Consider the following 22208-nt stretch of genomic DNA (forward strand, 5'->3'; position numbering starts at 1 on the left):
CCAGCGGGGCACTGTAGCTCCCCTATGACAAGTTGAAATCACTGAATACTGTGTTAAGTAGTAGTGGGGCCTCAGAGCTGGGACACCATGAACCCAAAGTGACGTCAGCTCTGCAGTCTGTAACCAAACTCCTAATAGAATCAAAATTACCTCTGACATTACACCATGGAGAGAAAGTGCAATTGATGTTTGGGGCCCTCAGAAGGGGGCTCACATCACTAGGCACAAACCTCCAAACTCTCTCAATTCACTGGGTTTTGGAATCCTTGTCCCTTGCCTAGCGAGTGCTACTTAGTTGATGGCGAGTCCCTCCGTCATAAAAAGCCAAGGACAGTTCCACTGTCCTTGATTCACATAATCAGGATAACAGCACTTTCTTCTTCCTGCCCCAATAACAGAGAAACTGGGGATCCCACAGCCGCCAAAGTGACCATTTGGGCTCCTGTGGGCTCATGCTAGGTGGGGTGAGTGTCCTGTGCAAACGAGATCAGCTCCTGAAGTCCTTTTCCACAACTCACCACCAGATGTCAGGGTAGAGCTCATCCTGCCTCTGCTTACAACACGAAAACAAAACAGGGATGGTTCAGACATGTGTTTGAGTACAATAGAGTTGACTCATCCTGTTGAACTGAATGGTTTTAACCACACCCCCACTGAATAGCGAAGGTAACTGTGATTCCTTACCCTTGCTGCTAGAGGGATAAATTTGATGGGTGTGCACCCATAGTAAGGGAGGTGGGTGGGTGAGTTCGGATTAATATGAAATGAAATAAAACCTCAGGAATTCGCAGATGCTATTGGGCAGTTTAAATATAATCCCTGGAGTTGGTAGAGCACTATTGGACAGTGAAAATGACCCAGGAACTGGCAGAACTCTACTGGACAGTTTAAATATGACCCAGGAGTTGTTTGAATGCTATGGGTCACTCTTTCTAGCAATTCAAAGCCATTAAAAGTTTAAAATACTATATTTACCCAAAAAACCCAAAACAACCAACCAAAAAACCCCACCACACACACACACACACACACACACACACACACACACACACGGGTCTAACCCAAAACTGAAATGTTTGAAGGGTTCACAAATCTTCACCATGCTTTAGAACAATCATTTGCTCGAAAGACAAATTTTTAAAAGCTGTGGGTGCTTATTATGGTTGTGATACAACCATTTTATTTCAACCCCCCACCCCAAACTTTAATCATGAAAGAAACATGTTTAAAAAACAAGCCCCAAAGACATTTACTGAGATCTCCATGTCTAGTTGGCAGCCGGTGTCAAGTGGAGTGCCCCAGGGGTCGGTCCTGGGGCCGGTTTTGTTCAATATCTTCATAAATGATCTGGAGGATGGTGTGGATTGCACTCTCAGCAAATTTGCGGACGATACTAAACTGGGAGGAGTGGTAGATACGCTGGAGGGGAGGGATAGGATACAGAAGGACCTAGACAAATTGGAGGATTGGGCCAAAAGAAATCTGATGAGGTTCAATAAGGATAAGTGCAGGGTCCTGCACTTAGGACGGAAGAATCCAATGCACCGCTACAGACTAGGGACCGAATGGCTAGGCAGCAGTTCTGCGGAAAAGGACCTAGGGGTGACAGTGGACGAGAAGCTGGATATGAGTCAGCAGTGTGCCCTTGTTGCCAAGAAGGCCAATGGCATTTTGGGATGTATAAGTAGGGGCATAGCGAGCAGATCGAGGGACGTGATCGTCCCCCTCTATTCGACATTGGTGAGGCCTCATCTGGAGTACTGTGTCCAGTTTTGGGCCCCACACTACAAGAAGGATGTGGATAAATTGGAGAGAGTCCAGCGAAGGGCAACAAAAATGATTAGGGGTCTAGAACACATGACTTATGAGGAGAGGCTGAGGGAGCTGGGATTGTTTAGCCTGCAGAAGAGAAGAATGAGGGGGGATTTGAGGGCTGCTTTCAACTACCTGAAAGGGGGTTCCAAAGAGGATGGCTCTAGACTGTTCTCAATGGTAGCAGATGACAGAACGAGGAGTAATGGCCTCAAGTTGCAGTGGGGGAGGTTTAGATTGGATATTAGGAAAAACTTTTTCACTAAGAGGGTGGTGAAACACTGGAATGCGTTGCCTAGGGAGGTGGTGGAATCTCCTTCCTTAGAAGTTTTTAAGGTCAGGCTTGACAAAGCCCTGGCTGGGATGATTTAACTGGGAATTGGTCCTGCTTCGAGCAGGGGGTTGGACTAGATGACCTTCAGGGGTCCCTTCCAACCCTGATATTCTATGATTCTATGATCTGCAAAGGGTCCCCACTTGGAAATGGGTACAGTTACATTACGGATTGGCGATTTACTATTTAATACTGTCAGAAGGCCCTACAGAAAAATGTATTTTAACTAAAAGGAAAAAAATGTGGCCAAAAGCAGCTCGGTTGTGCAAACAGCTTAATTTGTTGGATCATACTAAAGAAGTTCTGTTTTAAAATCACAAATGAGTTTGATTCCCCATAGTTTAAATTCCAGGGTATTGCTAATTAAGAGGTCTCTTGGGTTTTGGTACTGTTTCTCTCCCTCTCCATGTGAAAGTTGCAAGCTGCTAATTGTGTTAGTACATCCTAGACAGAGTCTGTTCTCAAAGCAACACTTTGTAACAACAGAAACAGCACACAGAGACTCCCCGCCCTTTTGTTGTATTTATCTGGCTTTGTTAACAATTGTGCTTTAGAATAGAGATAGAGGATGTATGTGGATGGATGCTTGGTGTAGATAATAACTGAATGATCAGGGAGGTGCCAGCCTAAGAATCCAGTGTCCGTCGGCCAAAGGAGGTGTCAACCAGAGGACCCCCGGAGGGCAGACTGGAATCCACCCAACAGCCTCAAGGATGGGAGAAACGAAGAACAAGATGGAGCCATCAGGAATGTGCCATCTGCTGATTGATTCAGCAACAGCATGATGAAGCAATTCCCATAGGCTGGCATAGGAATAAATTCCTATAAAAATGGACTCTAGAAATGGAAAACTTTGGGGTCTGATTCTGCAAACTAACTTCCAGGCGCGTCAGATGTGCATCTGACAAGGCCCTGCTCCCCCCTCGTGTCCAGGCCACCTGGCCAGTGGCTTGGCATGAGCAACTCTAAGGCTGGTAACTATGATAACAACCTTGCAGAACCTGTGTGTGTGTGTGTGTGTGTATGAATGAATGTGTGAATAAATATGAAATTGAATGGAATGTTATAGCTATAACTAACTGCTTACTATGATTCTTTCTGTATGCACAATAAATGTGGCATTTTGCCTTTTCCCTTTTAATAAGATCCTGCTGGTTTTTATTTTATTGGTATAACAAATTCCCCCACCCCAGATCACAAAAGGGAATGTTAGGGAGGGGTGCCTAACATCCTTAAGTAGCTATTATTTGAGAGTTGTAGCGATCAAATCAACCTGCTAGCTCCTATTTTGAAGTCTGTTTGAAACAAAGGCTTAGGATGGTGTAAAAACCTCATGTATTTTGGAGACTCTTTCAACAGAAACTCTCTTGAATGGCTGCTGGACTGCAAAAGGAGCCATGCTCCCTGTTTTTAACTCTGAAAATATATATTCTATTATATCACTCGTTGGCCATGCTGTCTTAGTAAATAATGCTGCCTATGTTTCTTGCAGTGTGATCTGTTTAGCATGGAACCAGTCACTTTAAACTGCATTTCATCACCGGGCCAAGGTAAAAACCAATTTAACTGTAGTTTTGCTTAATAACTTCAGGTATTACACAGGTTGGATAGGGATTTGGGGGTAATACTAACTAACAGTTTTGCTTGTTCTTTAATCCAAAGGCCCAAACACATATGGAGGTGGGGTGGGGGGGGGGTAACTTTCTGCAATTGGCTTTTAAATGCATGTGGGTTTATTGAAAAGCATTTTGTTGCAAACTGTGTTTTAAACTCTCTCTCTCTCTCTCTGTGTAAAAAAACATAGGTGTTTTTTTTTTTAAGTATATGGCTGCAAACTGATGGTAATGGTGTGTTTCAAATTAACAGGGTGCTTTTTTAATGTGCAAAATGTGTTTTAAACTGGATTTTAAAAGTTGATTTTAAAAGCAGTTTGGTTTTTATTTTGCAAACTGAGGTGCATTTAAAAAAATGTTTGCGGGTTTGTTGTTTTTTGTTTTAAAGTGGTAGAAATAAACTCAAAACTCCTGTTTGTTGTACAGCCTGAAATGGATTATTTTATTTTAAAGCTCTGACTTTTTAAATAGAAAAACACCCTAATGAATATTTTATTTTTAAGTTTACAAGACAGTTTCATGTGATTTTTAATAATCATAATCATAATAATATTGTCTTCAATTTTTGGCTCTGCGCAGGCGTGACTAGTTGTGGAAAGGGCCTTGGGTAAAAGGGGCACCCTCAAGGATACACATCAGCTCAGGTGTAAACAAAAGGGGGGACAGCGCTTGGTGGACAAACAAATGGCTGCCAAAAAGTTCCAGGCCAGGGTCGTTGTAAAAATTTTAAAAAGGGCTAAAGAGGTAATGGGGAGGGGGGACAAAAAGAGATGCCCTCGACTGGAGGCTCTCAAACTGGAATGTCTGAAAATGGGGAGGTGGAATCAGACTCTCACACAGAGTCTGCTTTAGAAAATTCCCCAGAGGGCTCTCGAGAATGATGGGTCCCCATTTCCTCCCGATGACCCTCATGGAGGCGCCTCAGAGTCTGACTCTCAAATAGCATCTGATGTAGATGCTCCCATAGAAGAATCCCCAAGTAACCCTGAAAATGCAGAGGTGTGTATGGAGAGAGTGAGAAGTTGGCAACGTGAATTACCTAGATTTGGGGGGTTGGTGTATTTTGAGGAATTTCATTTTGTCAATCTTGAGCGAATAAATTCAGCTCAGCAGGTTGTTGAAGCCATACACAGGGGGATACAGTTAGTTCTCGATGACGTTAATGGTAGGGTAGGCCCTGATGATTATGTTCAGTTACATTTAGAGAGCCGTAATTGAACTAACCCGTTGTTTTCGGTCTGAAGAACTAGGGATGAGCTGTCTGCTGAGGATTTCTTCAATCAGACCTCAAAGCTGCCACAGAGCAATAGAGTTGCATGTCAATGGGACATTGCACCTCGTTGGGACAGTTTTAAAAAAACAGGGGTGGGGGCCGCTCGTAGAGTTTTAAATTCTATCCTCAGTAGTCAAATCATCCATAAAAAAGAGACAATGTTTAGTAGACCTGACTTACACGGCTACCAATCTGTGTTTTGCGCATGGGCTCTTGGCCGTCATGTCCGACCATAAACCTACGGATGCGGAATCGTTAGCGGGGGCGAGAAAGTTGCATGAGAAACTGGGCTGGTCAGATCAAAAAAAGATTATGCTCAGTGACGTAGCAATGTCTGAACAGCATTTAGGAGTCAACATACAGGTGGTGCTGTATGCGGCGAAAGGGGCTTTTTTTAAACGGGGGGGGCAGTTTACCCCAAGACTTATTTCATCCTGTTGCACGATGAGCATTACTATGGGGTTGTGAAAAAGTTGTTCGGAGCAAAAAAATATGGTGAGTTTTGCCCCACGGTGCACAGTCACGGCCACTCTCGCAGGTACAGCTGCTGCCTCTGCTTGAGCGTAACCTGCTCAGACAGCGTGGACGTGCAGCTGAGGTGTCCTCGCTGTAGACTGTATTGTCAGTCCAGAGAGCGTTTAGACAGACACATCGACTGGGCATCAACAGAACAAGCTGAATGCCTGTCTAAAACGTTGTGCGATAAGGGTCAGTCTTACGTGGACAAGCGGCACAGGTGTAAAGGGAGGCGCTGTAAGCAGGGTCAGGGTTTGATCGCTGGTGATGTAGATGGTCACCTCGGTTTTATGGACAGCCTTAGAAAGCCTGAATCCTTAGAAAAGTGTATTTGTTATGATTCCAAATACACACAGGAGACTGGGTTGCACACTCCCAATTACATTTTTGCTATGTCCCTCAAGCCGGAAAAGTCCTGGGAATTTAAGGGTGATGAGTGTCTTTCTATGTTTGTTCAGACCTTTATTGGCAAAGAGTTCCGGGTCTACACGTTCCAGGCGCACAATTCCAAAGGTTACGATGCATACTTCATCATTAGACAGTTACTGAAGGAAAAGATGTGCCTAGAACTGATCACTCAGGGTAGTAAACTAATGTGTGTGGAAGGTAAGGTCCTGGGCGTTCGTTTTATAGACTCTTTAAACTTCTTGCCCATGAAGCTTGGTTAGCTCCCGCAGGTGATGGGGTTTGAAGGGTGCAAAGGGTATTTTCCACATTTTTTGAACACTTTAGAAAATCAAAATGACGTGGGGCCTATGCCCGGTGTGGAGCACTATGGTGTAGAAAGCATGATGCCCAGGGAAAAAGCAGAGTTTCTCGACTGGTAGCAGGCCCACAGGTAGGAGACGTTTGACTTGCAGAAAGAGCTCGCGTATTACTGTCAGCAGGATGTCAAAATTTTGAGACAGCTTTGTATCCTCTACAGAAAAGAGATTATGAAAATGATGGAGAAGGGAGATCTAGTAGAGAGAGAACCTGGTAAATTCACTGAGATAAAACTGTGTATAGATCCATTCTGGTACATAACACTGGCATCTGCCTGCATGGCTATGTACAGGTTTATGTTTTTGGAGCCTAACACGGTAGCTCTTCTCCCTCCAGACAATGATCACAGGCAGAAAAAGATATTCGACCCCATCTATTCAGTGGCTGTTGTATACCTCTCACCAAGAAACTATACAAATAGGGCATGCTTTACAGGGTGGGGAACTACAAGTAGGCTCCTACTCTTTAGAGGGTTATGTCAGTGTTGACAGGGTACACACAGCCTTAGAGTTTAATGGGTGTTCTTTTCCATGGTTGTGCCACCTGTCATTGTGAAAAAGCACAAAACCCTGTGACGGGGACAACTTTTGGGTTTCCTTATTACAAGACGCAGCTCAAGACCGACTATCTGAAATAACTTGGTTTTGTAGTGAGGACTCTTTGGGAGCAAGAGTGGGAAGTGATGAAAGAAACAGACAGGGAGCTTGCAGGTATTGAAAATGAGCCCAGTTGCCCTAGCCTCTCATGCCTAGGGATGCTCTTTTTGGGGGGAGGACAAACGCTATCTGTCTATATTACAAACTTAACTCCGGGGAAGAAATCCACTATTATGATTTTACCAACTTCTACCCTTTTGTAAAGAAAACCAAAGAATACACTATCGGACACCCCAATATAGTTTATGACAAATTTGGACCCCTTGCATATTATTTTGGAATCGCAAAACTTAAAGTGTACCCCACACAAGGCTTCTTTTTCCCATTGTTACCTGTCAGAGTGGGTGGCAAGCTTATGTTCCCGCTATGCCGAACCTGTGCGGAAACCGAGCAGCGGGAGATGTGCATCCTTACTGACAAGGAGAGGGCCATCCTGGGGACTTGGTGCACGGTGGAATTGAACGCGGCCCTAACAAAGGGGTACGCGGTGGCAAAAATATATGAAATCTGGCTTTTTAATGAAAAATCTGATGAACTCTTTTCAGAGTACATCAAATGACACCTCCGCCAGAAACAAGAGGCTTCAGGGTATCCCAGCTGGTGCACAGACGAAGAAAAACAAAATAAGTACATGAACGATTTCTACCAGAAAGAAGGCGTGCGTTTGTGCCAACACGAGATCAGGTTTAACCCCGCTAAACGCCAAATCGCTAAACTCTTTCTAAATTCCCTCACGAGGAAGATCCCGCCAGATCAACACATCACCGAGTTTGTTTCGGCAGGCCCGAAAACATACGGGTATAAGCTGTCGGGAGGAAAGGCCTGTATGAAAGTCAAAGGTATTACCCTGAACTTGGCAAACTGTCAAAAGATCAACTTTGACAGTTTGAAAGATCTAGTCCTGGACTATTGCACGGGCCTGCGAGAAAACACCTCAAAAAAGAGAGAGGTGCAGTAGCCCTCTATCGTAAGGAACAAAAATCAGTGGTAAATAGAGACCAAAACCCTTAAGAAAACACAGAAAGTCATTTACAACAAGAGGGTCCTAGGAGAAGGGTTTAAAACCCTGCCCTACAGATTTTAAAATGGATACGAGGTGGACACACCCCTTTTCTGCAATTCTCACGGGGCCTAGCAACTGTGGGAAAAGTTACTTTATAAAAAATGTGTTGGATAATGCCAAACAAAACATTGTCTGTTATGCCTGAGAATATTGGATAACATGGCTATAAAAAGCATTGCAAGATACACATGTCTGGGCTTGTTGAAACACATTTTGAGCAAGGCTAGGCATGCCCAAGAATTTAAATGTATTTTTTACAAAATTCATCACCATCCGTTCGTTTTGCACTAAGTCGTTAGATTACAATTTTAAAATCCAGTCAAAAGATAAACCCTTGCTCTGATGATGTAAGAAAAACACTGAGTGATAGCCGCAGGTGACAGAGCGGGGGTCTTGTAATTGTCTATTGTGAAACACAATGCCTGTGGCATTTTTGTTTAAACATTTCATAATGCTTTTAGGAAACAACATGCTCTTCGGGGGGTGCCCGTATGAGTCTTAAAAACTCTCCACGGTTACGCTCCGCCAGACACAAGGCAAGCCAGTGTTCACCAGGTTGGTTGTGTGGATGCGCGATACAAACCTAGGGGTCTCTGAGACAGCTTGTTGCCAGGGAGCCAAATCACAAGGGAACACATCTAAGAAATTCTTTTTTGTGTAAGGCACCTTGATAAGACACACGAGAGCTGCATGGTGTCCATGTTCACATATGGTCAAGCAGAACGTCTCTCCTCTGATTTCTCTCTATGATGTTGTCAAAAACCCCATGCACGATCAGATTGATGGTGATGGTTAAAGCCTTCCCCAAACGTATTTCTGCTCTCAGGTTCCCGGTTTTAATCAGGGAATAGTCATCGGTGCATTCCTAGTCGGGAGACAGGTCAAAGGCAAACAAGGTGTAACCCTGTGGAAACTCCTCACGGTCGATTAACAGAGAACGATCTGTCATGTGTTTACCCGTGTCTGTACCAGATTCATGTATTCTCTCACGCAGCATCCTGCCTCCAAGTTTGGTTGCAGAGGCTTGGTTGGTATCTGTTCACCATCCACATACAAGGCCACAAAATTAATATCTTCATGTTTAAAATGAAAGGGATTTTTAGTGTAACTTCCACTCAAGGCATAAGACAAACCCTAGGACAAGCATTTTGGGTAACTGTCCCAAAAAACAGGTTCTCCTGGTTATTGACCCTGCTGCCCACGGGGATGCTAAACACTTTCATTCCCACACGGTCCACGGGATATTTACCATTTCTGGTAAGCAGGGACTCCGCGTGCCCCAGACGAACGCTCAGGGCCACCCGTACTTTCTTCACAAAAAGCGATGCTGATACAATGCGCAATTTAAAGCCTTCGGCTGCACTGCCCATTAAACAGAAAGCATCTTATCTGCACGTCAGTTTAAATTTTCACATCCACTCCGTTCAACAAATGAGATGTATCTATTCTGATCTGTCTTTATTTCAATGGTAATGGTATCGATGTGGTGTTTTCTGACAGGAACGTGATGAGGTTTATCGTAGGTGATGGTGACAAACTCATTGTTCCTTCCTCAGACAGGGACACAGTGTAACAAGGGAACAAAAAAGTCCCTCACAAACTGGTGTTCTACAATATCTGTTTGCAGATACAGGGAATTAACTCCCCCTGTGATGTCTGCCCAGAAGGGGAATTTTTGGACGCTGCGTTTGGGGCCCAAACCTAGAATGTGAGCTAGCTCCGTGCTGGTAGAAAACATAAAAGTAAAATCAGCAGATTTAAGGCTAACTTTTCTACCCACAGGGTCATCGTTCATGACCACCTCAGGTGGTGGGGGATGACGAGCCACGGTATTGTTCATATGATCCAATCATTTGGGTATGGACAAGTAATAACCTCGTCATAGGATAAAACTCTATGCCATATCTTCAAAGGTGATTTCAAAAGGGGTGTCCTCGTTGATAGCGTTCCAGCTGTGCGGGTGTTGTATTTCCACTAACCCCACCTCCCAGGCACCCGGGAGATCCAAGGGCTTAATTAGCTGTATTGTAAAGTTCGAGCTGGTGTTTTGAGGAAAAACTGCAGAGCTGGCATTGCTGGGCAAAGTCATGTAAAACCCGCTGTCGCTCATTTTTTGCTCCCTCAGTCTTTGCAGGAGGAATCTTTTTATTTGTGTCTAAACGTCAGAATTGAGAAGCTTCCACCCAGCTGGTAAACTTATCGCCCCCCCGCAAACCATTTCACCAGTAGCTGCTTTTTTCTCCCTTTTCCTTTCTCCGCTAGAACTTTTTCGATCCTGCAAATCTTGTCTTGTTTGGGGTTTACTTTTTGTAAATCTTCAGGGTAAAAAGATCCAGTAACTGTCTCACCCTCGTAATCTTTTAATCGGTATACAGGTCTCGGGCTCCTGGTTAAGGCTTCATCCACTATAAATATCTCATTAGTAAACGTCTGTTCACAACCTTTTTCAAAAGCTCCTTTGGTTTTAGATAGTCTCACGTGGTCGCCTTTTCTAAAAGGGGCAACAACCGGTTTTATTTTAAAACCGTCTCTATCAACCGGTTTCCATATCTTCAGAGAATTGGAAGGGTTAACATCAGCGGGTCTGGTACGTAGAGTTCTGTAAAAGCTCTGGTTGTAACTCTTCATAAAGTCAGGTAACAGGTCAATGTGGCGAAAGGCGTTATGGGCTGTAAAATATCGCCACATCCTCCACATCTTTTTCAAGTTCTGTTAAAATGGCTCCACAACCCCTGCTTTGACTTCATTATCAGTAACAAAAAGGGTTAACGCTGTGCCGTTTCAACAATCTGCTAAAAGGTTTGTTTCAAAATTCTTTCCACCGATTAGTTTGTCATTTTTGAGGCACGCGACCTTGGCTAAAAACAGCATTCAAGGCCTTGGATTCCTCACCGCTCATCTTGTCTTTTAGGCCTAAGGCCCAGGCATATTTGGATAGAATGTCTATCACTGTTAAGATGTATTTAAAACCGCTGTTGTGTTTGGAGAAGCGGTGCATACGGACCAAATCTGCCTGCCATTGCGCGTCCACATCTGAAACAACGGTCCTGGTTCTTTTAAAACGTATTTGAGCTGGTTTGTGTAAAGCGTAAGCATCCTGGTGTGAAAGCCAAGCTCTGACCTGTCTTCTATTTAAAGTTTTAGGATGCTTTTTGGCCACTTGAAAAAGAAGATTGACCCCGTCAAAGCCCCCAACTTTCCTGGGGGTTTAACAGATTTTCTTTAACAGAGCCATCTGTGGAGACATGGCTGTTCCTGGGACCGTCTTTTACGAACATAAGTATGGAGGGGGACAGGTTCGTTCTGGCACATTTAAATAAGTTTTATTAATCGCCTGGTTTAACACAATCTTTTACAGCCGCCTGAAACAAAGGAGGCCATGATCCCTACCATGAGAGAGTCTGAGCTGGTTCATTCTTCCATTTTTGTCCTTTTCTGGATTTTCCTCTTGAGATCTGGGTCTCAGACAGGAGCAAAAACAGCTGATGCACGATGGATTTACTCCCACAGGGCTACCGATGTGTAACTTCTCAAAGGCCTCTAGAAAGGCATCGTCGAGCTGTTGAGAGATTTTCAGACAAAAAACAGTGTAAGCACCCCACTGCCTGTTTTTACATTTATGCAATGCCAGGTCGATTCCTAACCCCATTACACCCCCATGATCGACCGTCGCTTCTTAATCATTCATTTACCTGAGCGCCGTCTTTCCCGTTCACCTTGTGACTCCCCCAAGCCACAATCGCCTTCCAACTTTAGGGCATGGACAATGAGAGGCTGTCACACTCATCGGGATGCCTCACAAAGGTTTGGATTTTGGGGTCGGGTTCCGACGAACCCATCAACGGTTGAGTCAAAGGGCCCTCCTCGGAACTGTCACTGCCGTAGCGCTTTCTCCACACAACTCCAAAGGTCCTCGGAGCTAAAACAAAATCTGAAGGTCTCACGGGGGTGGTAAAGGAGTCCATGTTTCCTCTCAGCCTTTCCACAATTTCTAAAACATGTCTTCTTGGTGAGAGATGGCTTCCTCTGCCCAGCGCTGGGACTGATGGGGTGATGGTGCTGCACTCTGATTGGCAGAGGGCGTTGGGAGGAGTTCTTAGAGGGCTCACATGACCCTCTTCTGGACGGTTCACCCAATCCGAGAACCTGCCCCATTTTGGTCAAATCTCTTCTCGGGGTGGTCCTCTACAGCCAAAACCCATCGCGATTGGTAGAAGGTGGTGGGAGGAGTTCTTAGAGGGGTCACACGAAGCACTTCCGGACGGGTCACCCCAGCCTGGAACTCCCCCCAGTTGGTCAAATCTCCTCTCGGGGTGATCCCCAGTGGCTGAAACCCCTCCTGATTGGTAGAGGGCGGTGGGAGGAATTCTTAGAGGGGTCACACAAACCACTTCCAGACAGATCACCCCACCCCGTAACTCCCCATGGTTGGTCAAACCTCCTCTCGGGGTGGTCCCCAGTGGCCCAAACCCCTACTGATTGGTAGACGGTGGTGGGAGGTATTCTTAGAGGGGTCACACGAACCACTTCCAGACAGGTCATCCTGCCCCGGAACTCCCCCTGATTGGTCAAATCTTCTCTTGGGGCGTTCCTATCAGGGCGAAACCCATCCCGATTGGTAGAGGACAATGGGAGGAGTTCTTAGAGGGGTCACATGACACACGTTGCTTCCGGTCATTTGTCTGCCTTGACCCTGGAAGTAATACCTCATGGCTTGGGACTTCCTGTGACCAGTGGGCAAGGCTTACAAGGGCCAAGGGCGGGGTTAACGTTTGATTGACGGTAGGGCCCTTATACTACTGGAGCGCCTTCTTATGTTTCTCTCCCGCTTCATTCCCCAAGCACTCGGCCAGGACAGATGTCATTTAGGACCTCAGTTGCCACCAGCTGGACAGAGGGACTTGGGTCTTTCTTGAGGAACTGGAGAGCTGAAATGACAGAGGACAACATGCTAGTGTACAGACTGTCAAATCACAGCTAAGCGTGATCACAGAATCTTGAACTACCAGAGCTGAATGATCACATTGTCAAATGTGAAACTGGGCTCAGTCCTTCTATTGGGTTGGAAAATACATGAGAGATGAATATGCCTCACTTTTCATATTGTCACCTGTGCCTGAAATAGCTGGAGACTTACTATCTCTGAATAGCACGCTACAGAAGCTCTCCAATACAAAGAAAGCTTTAGGTTCCTCCATTGGCTCCCTTCCATGCTCCCAACAAGTGGGGAGGCCCTGACTCGACCAGAAAGTCATCCACTCTGCTGTAAATGGAAGAAGGTCCATTGTTTCAATAGCTTCCACTTTTAAGTTTATTTTCCATCTCTATTCAGGAGCCACGGTCTGAGCTCCAATAACCCTGGAATTGAACAGAGACCAGGTCCAAGCTGGTTTGTGCAGGATGCAGGGCACCTACTGGAAGAAAAATTGCTGGTGGGAAATTTGGGGGAGCAGAAAGTGGCTACAATTTCTCCTCACCTGGGCAGTCCACAGAGAGCCAATAAAGCCCAAAGAGTGGATAGCACTGGCTGCGGAGGGGACCTTGCCAGGACAACCAGGAGATGCACGGACTCACATCACACCCCCTGCAGCTGCCTCCTTCAGGGGAAATTAAAGCTGACTTTCTACTGGGCAAGACTGAATTTGTCCGTGGATGAGTGGCTGATGCACTTTGCACCAGTGGTATCGGTTACTGCTGCTTGTCAGCTAAATTCCTTTAGAACTCACGGATGAGCAGAACTTCAGCTGTATTTATTACTTACACATCAGCAGATGGTCCAGGTTCAGCCATTTCATACGCTGCCTGTCTGTGTGTTCCAGGATGATGCCTAAATACACAATGGAAAACAAACAACAACAATAAAACCTTCCCTTGTTGAGTGCAAAGTGATATTAGCAGCCCCTAGACAGGTCTTTGGCCTCTCCTACTGTGGGCCTAAGGGTGAGCTGTGGGCAAGAGGATGCTAGTGCAGTTTAGAGTCCACACTGAAGAGAATGAGAAAGACTTTTTTTTTTAAAGAATGTTTAGGCAAAACCCATTTGCTTTCAAGAGTCTGTGTTCCTCTTGCCACTGCTGTCAGTTATTGGAGACATACTACGCTAGTGTCTTGGTCTAGTGGTCTGAGCAAAGGCCTGGGGCCAGGAATAAGTGAGTTCTAAGCAGGGATCCCACAAGGTGACTGACAGGTGGGACTTAGGCCACAATGCCTGCCTGTCTCACCTGGGTATGCTTGGGAGAAGAGGGCACACGGCCAAAGCGGAGGAACCTTTTGCCTCCTTGACAAGGTGGTGTGGCCAGGAACCTGAAACAGCAGGTGCTGAGGGCAGGTGGGCTGCATGCCTCCCAATGATGAAGTAGTAGTGAAGAGCACTGAGCAACACTGTGGGTGGGTCTGCACTTTGAGCGAGGGGGATCACTCCCAGTTCAATGGGACAGGCCCACTCTAGCTCGGACAGCGCTCGCATGCTAAAATTAGAATGTAGCTAAAGCAGCACGAGCAGTGGGAGGAGCTAGCCACCTTGAGAATCGACTTTGGGGTTTGGATGGGATCATACTTGGGGTGGTTAAACTTCCTCCTGCTCCTGCCATCGCAGCTATTCTCTATTTTTAGCACTCAGGGCTAGTGCGGGTATGTTTCATCAAGCTGGGAATTAGCCCCCCAGCTCCAAGTGTAAACATGCCCTATGAGACAGTGTCCCAGCCTCTACTACTAAATGACTGCACCGTGCTTTCCCTGCAACAATCCCAAAGCACTTTATAGCAAGTCATGATTTCCTCCGACCACCACACTGGAGAGGTAGGGATATTAACATCCCCATTTATGTATGGGAAGCTGAGGCACAGAGAGATTAATGGCAGCTCAGTGCTGCACAGTGGGATTTTTTTCTCTCTCCCTCAATGGGAATACCAAAAGGGACACTGGGCATCATCTCTCACCAGCTAACTTGGCTGCAACTGCCCGGATCTCTTCCCATCTGCTAAAGAAGTACATGATGGTGCTTTTGTACAAGTTCTCCAGCAGCTCGGCATTCTCTTTGGCCTAGAGGAAATCAGGGACACATGAGCTCTCTCTGGCTAGAAGTGCCCTTTGACTGCCAGCACATGCTTTTACGAGCCACAGGTAAATCAGAGAAAGAACAGGTGACTGGGTGGACGTGGGAAAAATGGGGATCTGTGGCAGATTTACATTTCCCATCACCCTCAGTCATATATCCCACTCTGACCGTTATTTCCATTACCCATCACACATCCCCCCCACACCTCTACACCACCACATACCACTCCAGTCAAGAATCTCAGACACTTCAACAGCTCACTCACAAGGTGTCTGCAAATGTCCACCTGGAGCTCTTCAGGCTTCAGCTCGGCTGTGCCATCAAGGTGTTCATTCACGGCAGTTTGGAGCCTCTTCAGTCCCAAAAACGGGACACAGAGGTGAAACGTAGCTCTGCATTCCTGAAAAAAGGAAGCGTGTCACACCATTTAATTGTTCCCTACTGAGTGCTTTGGTCATTCAAAGGGAACTCATCTGCTTGCCTGCTCATCTATTCCAGGATAAAAAGGGATTCATCTGGATGTAATTGGCAGAAAACATGCAGGAATGACTAATAGAGGGGAGAGCTTCCACTGCAACCTGGAGGTAGCATCAATGTCTTTTTGGAACAGATCTACCTACGAAAGCTGCTTCACCAGGTCTCTCTTCTGTTCTGGGGAGGCAGGGGCCTGGGGTGCAGAGACAGACAGTAAGAGAGAGCTGTCGGGCTCAGACCCATGACCTATCCTGGATTCTGGTGAGGCAGCCATGGACCAACCTGGCGGGAACTGACTCAGCAGGAGGGCAATGAACTGAGGGGGGAATTTGGGCCTCCAGAGCAGGCAGGAATAGCAGAGCTCCCCTGTCATTGGGAGGAAGATTCCTTTGGCTTAGTAAATAAGTCACTCTCAGTCTTACCACTGAAACCCTGGGGTTCGGATCTTGCAGGTGCAGCAGAAGTGTGACCCAGCTCTGTCTAACCTGCTCGGCGAAATAGCCCTTCCATTTTCTTTTGGTCAGGCGGGCCAGGATGCCAAATAGGACAAAGGACCATAAACGAAGAGCATCGTCCTCCTACAGCCAAGAAAGCCCCACAAGTTAGTAACTAAGGGACAATCACATCACGTACCTCGCACAGCCATCTCTTCTACGCTAAAGTTGAGGGATTCCAACTACAGCTAGTCGGGAACAATTTCATGAACTAATTTTTGATTTGAATTTGCTGATTCATCAAACTATTTTAGCGACAGTTCCATTTTGATGAAATTCCTCCAGAAGCCAGGCAGGGGTCCTTAGAAACCTGCCTGCTGTCTTGCCAGTGCACCCATTCAGCTCCCTGGAAGCCGATCTAGCAGGCTGACTGGGATCGTGGGCTTCCAAACCCCCAGCGTCTGGGACCCTGGCTCTCAAATTTGCAACTCCCTGGCACTTCTAGCTCCCACAGTTTCCTGGGTTCCCACCACTGGGATAGTCTGAGAGCAGACTGCCCGGACCCAAGGCTTTCAATAGAGCTCGGCTGAGAATAGGAATTCTGTTTCACAAAGAGTTTTGAAGTTTGGGGAGAGGGATTGCCACAAATAGGAACAAAACCAAAATTTGACATCTCAAAATTCTCTGCAAAACGGAATCATTCCAACCCTCTCACGTAAAAATGGTAGAGAGCAGGCCCAACGCTCTCTATTGTACCTTGGAACCCCCTTTTCATGGTTATCTAGCTACCTAATCTAGTATTCAGACTTTCTTTGAGGTTCTCAGTGGCAAGAAAGAAGAACAGAAGGGGGAGACTGTGGGAGCAGGGATGTCATCCCCATCCTCCTAATGTTCTCCTCCTCCGTAAAACACCTCTCTTCCCTGGGGCCGAAACATCTCTTCACTCTGACATGAGCAATGCCCAGGGAGTAAATGGAGTCTAATCAAGATCGCTTGAAATGGGGCTGGAGAGTTCTGGTCACATACGTTGTCAAAGTAGGTCTGGATCTCTTGGGTGAGGTCTCTGAAGGAAGAACCTATGTCCTTCTCTTTCAGCTCCTTCAGGACTTTGGCCACTGCTTTCATGCTCTCGCCAATGACTTCAGAACTGAAAGGGTCACTTAAGGCCCTGAGCAGGATGACCATAAGAAACTTCTTGTGCTTTTTCACCTGGAGAAACATACGACATTAAAGAACACTGATCACTGATCACACTTCTAATACGTTTTCTTTAGCAGTTATGAAGCTGTGGGAATTTCTTCTCCCCCTCCCACCCCCCGGAGACCTATAGCTATCTTTCAGACCAGGTTCGAGCTACAATGAGCCAAACTTGGTGCCATCATACACCTGTGTCATCCTATTATTACATTCCTAGTTACTTAGATTCCAAGGCCAAAAGGAACCCTTGTGATTATCCAGTCTGACCTCCTGCATAACATTGAACTTCCCCGAAATAGTCTCTGTTGGAACTAGAGTGTATCTTTTAGAAAAACGTTCAATCTTGATTTTAAAATTGCTAGTGACAGAGAATCCACTACAACCCTTGGTAAATTGTTCCAATGGTTAATTAAAATTACCATTAAAAATCAATGCCTTATTAACAGTCTGAATTAGTCTAGCTTCATTTTCCCCCATTGAATCTTCTTATACCTTTGTTTGCTAATGGGAAGAACCCATTCTCAAAATGTGTTCCCCATGTGAGTAGTTCTAGACTGTCCTCAAGTCACTCCTTAACCTTCTCTTTGTACAGCTAAATAGATTGAGCTCCTTGAGTCTATCACTAGCGGTATCTTTGCCAATCCTTTGAGAATTCTTGGGACTCTTCTCTGAATCCTCTCTAATTTATCAGCATCCTTCTTGAATTGTGGACACCTGATCTGGACACAGCATTCCAGCAGTGCTCACATGAGTGTCATATTCAAAGGGAAAAGAACTTCTTTACTCTTAGTCAAGATTCCTCTCTTTATGCCTCTAAGGATCATTTCAGCCCTTTTGGCCACAACTTCGCATTGGGACACCTTATGTTCAACTGATTCTCTGCCATGACTCAAGTGGTTTTCAGCATCATTGCTTCTTGGGATAGAGTCTCTCATCCTGTAAGTATGGCCTGCATTTTTTTTGTTCCTAGATGGAGACATTTACACATGGTCATATTAAAGTGCACAGATTGTTTGCTTATGCCCAGCTTAGCAAAGGATCTAGCTTGCTCTGTATTGACTGCAAAGAGGTTACTCGGGTATGTGAGAGAGGAGAATTTGGCCTAGTGCATTGTGTGCAGCCTCTGTAAACTCCGAACAACTATTTTCCTTGGTTTCTCTCGTTATGCTGCATTCTAGTCAGTATTCTCTCTTACCTTCTCAGGTGCCCCATAAACTAAATTTCCCAGGCCTCTTACAGCCATCTGCCGGACAATGCTGTTCCTATCATATGACTTTTCTTCCAAGATGTGTAAGATTGGCTTAAGCAACTTCTTCTCCCTGAGCATGGGATCACTCATTAGCTGAAAGAAAATCAACCTGTCCATTAGCCCCAATATGATCATTAAGATTGGGAATAGAATTTGAGCAGACATGTCATACACTAAAAACAACAAGGAGTCCTCCTACAGCCCCAGTCTTGAGGATACAGACAAATATGGCTACCCCTCTGATACTTGGCACATAATACACTGTAACACAAATGAGAAATTCCACACAAATGAGAAAGGTCTACAAAACATGGAGCTTTCCTTTTGGGCACTAGAATAGGGATCCACTCACCTCTTGAGAGCCTCTTAGTGGCTGGGTATGGTATCACAGTCCTTTTCTCACCCCTGGTGCACCCTGCCAGCCGTCCTCAGTGTGTCTTCTGTGGCTCAGGCCTCTGGCTGAGTCCCAAAGTCCAAAGGAACCCCTTCTGGGGTAGTCAAGAACAGTCCCATTGCCCTCACTAGGGTCTCCAGCCCCAACTCTGGGTCCTTTACATTCTGCCCTTTGTTCAAGCTCTCCATTAGCATTGTCCCCTCCATGGGGCTTATGCCACAGACATTAAAGAGTTTAGAGGTACTCTGATACTAGAGTAATGAGAACCTAAGATAGACATTAATGTAGTTGTAGGTTGCTTGGTTGGTGGTATTAGGACACTCGTTTCATTCAGAAGATGTGCTGAGCTAAACCAAAATCAGGAGCTGTTGGTTAGGATCAGCACTAGGACTTGGCAGAAGAGGTCCAGTCATCCAAACTCTGTCCGTATCTCTCTCAGCCAGCACCTGTGGTTGTGTAGCTAGTATAGGCAATGACGGCAATAAAAACCACACAGAGAGAGAGAAGGACTCAGAAAGGTATCGTGAAGTTCCTGGTGAGGTTTCCATATAAAGGAGGACCTATTCTACTGTCTAAAATGACAATTACTCCTATGAACTGAACTGTACAACTCCCGAAAGAAAGGCAGACAAGAGTCTAACGGTGAAACTGCTCTTCAGAGCCCTGTGTCTTACCTGGGCAAGGAAAGCTGTGCTGGTGACTCGGTGGTTTTCTGAGGGGGAATTCACCCAGGGGAGGAGGCTCTGTATGATCTCCGGTGTTATGAGTCCAGATCTTAGCAGAAGCCTGGAAGACAAAAGAAACCGCTCATGGGCTAGATTGCACACTTCAAAAACTCAGCTGCTCTGAGCATACAGCTCTGATATCTAGGAGTGGGAGCTGTGTGTTTCCACCCAGGACACCCCCACACCCCCCGCCCACAAAGCTATAAACGGGAGGTTCCCTCTCAGCCACTCTATTGGCTACTCATTCCCAAGGATAAAATGATGCCTCCTAGATCTCTTACCTCACCAGCAGACACACTCCCTCATGGTGCGTCTTGGGGTTTTCCACAAGAGTCCAAGTCCTCTGCTTCCTGAGCGCTCTCACCAGTCTCTCATTCCCACCCTTGAAAAGCACAGCTTCTAATGCTTTGATAGAAAGCCTGGGGAAAGAGAGGCACAGAACTGCAGCAATCAGGAGGAAGGTGCAGCTTGAACAGAGAGTCAGGAAGCCCCGGTTACTTCTCAGGTCTGCTGTTCAATCGGCAGTTGATCCATTGGCAATGTCCTGGACACCAGTGTCCCTGGAAGGACTTGATGCTGGGAGGTAAGTTTCAGTCTCATACATCTCATAGGACTAGTTTTGCTAGGGACAAAATTTTGCAGTCCTTTTTCTCTTTCTGCAAGGAGTATGGGCACTAGCAGAGTACAGTGATCTGGAAAAGATACATGATCAGGACCCAGAAACAGGGGGCATAGAGTGTGGTGATCACTAATGGACATTTTGGGGTCATATCTCCAGATATGAGGTGACAGAGTACTGAGGGTTTGCACTTGAGTCAGCACTCTGGTCACTGTTCGTACTAATTCGGTTCCTCACAGAAGGCCTAATTGGATAGAGGTGTACCTGATTACGAGGTCAGATTGGGGCTAGTGAGTCAAGGAACCAATCATTCCATTAACAGGAAAACTGTATAAAAGGACATGGGCAGGAGCCCTTTGAGGGGAACAGACAGAGAAAGAAACTTGGGTGACTAGATGTCCCAATATTTAGGGCTTTATCTTATACAGGTGCCTATCCCCCCCACCCCACCCCCCGTCCTGATTTTTCACACTTGCTGTCTGGTCACCCTAAGAGAAACAGAAAGACAAAAAGCTAGGAGAGCCTGACAAAGTGAGGTCTCTGAGTGGAAACACCTTACCCCCCACCTGACTTTTGGAGAAGAGTTTAGAAAGTTGAGATACAATGTAAAGGTGCTATGTATTGGTAGGGGGATTAAATAGACTATACATTGGTGTTTACAAGCAAAAAAGTCTCAACGCGGTCTGTGTTTGTGGAAGATGTGGGGGTGCAACACCCCTCTCTGTCACAGCTGGGGGCTCATCAGGGATTTCCCTGTTATCTATGCAAATGGAGAGCCCGTTGGAGAAGCCGGTGTAGACGTTTGGCAGTCCAGGCGATGGAGGAGATGGAGACCACTGAAATGGGTGATGAAGCAGCAAAGAGAAGTGTAGAACAGGGGTTCTCAACCTTTCTGTTTCTGAGCCTCCCCCCACCCTCAACATGCTAGAAATAGTCCATGGCCCAGTTCCAGGCCTCTGCCATGCCAGGCATCAGAGTTTGGGGCTCCTGGCTCCAGATTTTAACCTCACAGGGTGCAGGGGCTTGGGGCTTTAGTGCAGGGGCTGGGCTCAAGGCTTCAGCTTTCTGCCCTGAGCCCCAGCTAGTCTAAAGCCAACCCTGCTTGGCAGACCCCCTAAAACTGGCCCGGTTGAGAACTGCTGGTGTAGAACAGTGGTCTCCAAACGTTTTGGCTCACGCACCCCCAGGGTGACCTGCCGCAGACGCGCCACCGATGGGAGACCTGCCGCAGACAGGCCGCCAGAGGGGAGCACCAGCCGTGGACGTGCAGAGCTGCCGCCGAAGGGAAAATAACGGCGGAGTGCCATCCGGCGGCGCTACTGCTGCCATGCCCCCCCCGGATCATCCCGCGCACCCCAGTTTGGAGACCGCTGGTGTAGAAGACCTGACAGACCTTCCAACAATCCCAGCAGGCAGAAAAACAACCTTTCCTCGCCCGGTAGGTTTAACAGCAAAAGAGTCGGCAGGAATTTATACGGGAGCAAGCCCAGGTCTGGCAACAACTCCCCCAAAGTTTGGTGAGTCCCGTGACAGGAAATGGAAACCAGGCACAGGAGATCAGACTGTAAAATGGGACCCGCGAACAACCCCCATGTGTTTTTGGTTACTCTTCAAGGAGGAGCAGTGAGACCTGCTAGGGACAGAACAATGTGGGCCCTTCAACTGACACCCTATTTAACCGGGGAAGCACATCTAGGGCTTTTAGTGATGAGCAGGCAAGAGATTAGGACATGATTAAGGCAGCCATGCTGGACGAGGTGGGGCCTGTCCACAGAAAAGTACTGCCAGAAATGTAGAGTTGAAAGATGGATTGAGGGATTATGCCTCGGTGCATTTGGACAGAAATTAAAAGATTGGGCCACTCATTGGTAAGGCCAGATACTCAGACCGTGGGGGAGATCATGGACTGCATGGTTCTGGAAGTTTCTTCAGAGTCTCCCTGAGCATACCCGAGTATGGGTTCTGTGGCGCCAGCCAGTTCATCTGGACCCCACAGTTAAAGTGAGAGGAATTTGCAGAGGCGGACATT

Source organism: Eretmochelys imbricata, chromosome 20 (assembly GCF_965152235.1).
Source record: "Eretmochelys imbricata isolate rEreImb1 chromosome 20, rEreImb1.hap1, whole genome shotgun sequence".
Taxonomy (NCBI): domain Eukaryota; kingdom Metazoa; phylum Chordata; order Testudines; family Cheloniidae; genus Eretmochelys; species Eretmochelys imbricata.